Raw genomic sequence first — 1912 nt, 5'->3', positions numbered from 1 at the left:
CCCGTCTGCCCGCCTCTCCCACAAGGTGCTGGCGGGTCACCAGGAGGGGATTAGTGAGATCAGGAGCAAGCTCTCCTGCACGCTGCCATCGCCACGCGTGGTCCCTGTCTGCAGCCTCCCCCACCCCAGCCACGCTGCTGCCACCACTGCTGTCACACGTGCCACCACGTCCGCAAGCCGGCACACCCTCGTGTGAAACACCACCACCGGCCACGTGCTCCCTCGGACACCCCGACACCAACGCATGCCCCAAACACACCACCTTTCTCTCCTTAAGCAAGCAAGCCACGCACGATGGGATGCACGGGAGAGCAGCTGCTCGAAATCCAGCGGTGCTCCTGGCCATGGGTACCCGCAGCCCTGGAGAAGCGGCTCCCCCAGCCCACCCGAGGGGCTCGCTGGCAAGCGGAGATCCATCTTAGGGCAAAAACCAGAGAGCACGCACCCCACGGGCACACATCAGTGGGCTGTGGTTCTCAGAGCAGAGTCAATGCACAAAACCTTGGTCCCAAGCTGCGTGCAATTGCCAGCGGGAGGCAGGGGACGTCCCGGCCATCGCACTGTCATCCCACCCTCATCGGGAGCTGCTCTTTGCATGCACAAGGTAGGCAGAGCGCGGTGGGGAAGGCTGGGGGCGAGAGGGAAGCCACGAACACGTGTGCTCCCGGTGGGCATCACCTGGTAGAGCAAAGCCTTGTCCCCAGTTCGGTCCCCAATGTGCAGTGCTGGTGACAGATCCCTGTCTGCTTCCCGCAGCCACAGTGCCCGCGTAGCTGCCTCTTGGGGGTAATTAAGGGGTGTAGGGGGGAGGAACCATGTGTGCCCAGCCCCAACAGGGCTGAGGGTGGCCCAGTGCTGGTGGGGAGCACAGGGCAAGGAACCAGTGCTGGTGAAGGCAGGGAAGGGAAAACTGCAGGAAGCTAATTAAGGAAAAAAAAAAAAGGGAAAAAAAATCAATAGCTGTTCAAAAAGCGCTTGCTGAGGCTGAGTGATCCCATGAGGGATTAATCCAGCGTGCGCTCAGGCCCTTATGCAACGGATGGAAAACCCAGCATGAAATTTCTGGGGGGAAAACGGCTCTTTCACAGGGGCCCTGTGCATTCCTGGAGTGGTGGCTTCCAAACTGAGGGTGAAACGGGGAGGCGTCTGACCCTGGTGGATCAGGGCAGACGTGACGTGAAGCAATTTTTGGCCCAAAGCCCTGGTGCAAACCCGCCTGCCAGGGTCTGGTGGAGCCGTGCTGGGTGTGCTGGAGCCCAGGGCATGGCAGCACCAGGCGTCCCTGCGGAAGAGGAGCTGGTTTGCTGTGGGCAGGAGGCTGGGTTTCCTGAGGGCTATGGAAAAATAATACGGCATGAGAATATCACATAGCTCTTGTTTCTCTAAATAGGTTATTTTTCCACTGCCCCACAAAGGCCCCGGTATCGTCTCTCTTCTTATTACTCTTTGTGTCATATGCAGTTAATTATTCATCCCCTTTTCATGCTCTTTGTGCTGCTCCGCGAGCGGACACGGACCCGCTCTGCTCTCCCCTCCCTCCGGGTTCTTCCATCCCGGTGTGAGCTGCTTCAGCTTGAAGCTTCAGCCGTAACCCCAGAGGGCTCAGCGGGACCGGGCTCCTTGCAAGGCCAACGCCATGGGCCAGATGGAAGAAATTTTGGCTGCAGGTGCTCAAATTAACAACCTGAATGACCTCTGGCCCTGCTCGGGCACTTGGTCTGGGTGCAGCAAGGGGACTCCCAGGGAAGGGTTGGGATGCCCTGATTTGTACATAGTAAAGCAGGGAGAGGAGGACCTGGGCAGCCATTTCTTGTGAAGACAGTGACGCATTTATCCTCTGGGACCAGATTCCATGGCCCAGTGGTGGCCCCGTCCCTGCATGGCTGTGGCAGGGGAGCAGAGCTGGCACCCG

The 1912-nt window shown here is 59.2% G+C and overlaps 1 protein-coding gene across 1 annotated transcript in view; it reads right to left on the bottom strand.

The window, feature by feature from the left end:
- Nucleotides 1–1912, bottom strand: part of TMCC2 (transmembrane and coiled-coil domain family 2) — a 16923-nt gene that overhangs the window by 13690 nt on the left and 1321 nt on the right. The gene's annotated exons all lie outside the window — the stretch shown is intronic.

This window comes from Egretta garzetta, unplaced genomic scaffold (genome assembly GCF_000687185.1).
Source record: "Egretta garzetta isolate BGI_Z169 unplaced genomic scaffold, ASM68718v1 scaffold640, whole genome shotgun sequence".
Classification (NCBI taxonomy): Eukaryota; Metazoa; Chordata; class Aves; order Pelecaniformes; family Ardeidae; genus Egretta; species Egretta garzetta.
This window is presented reverse-complemented; position numbering and strand designations above follow the sequence as displayed.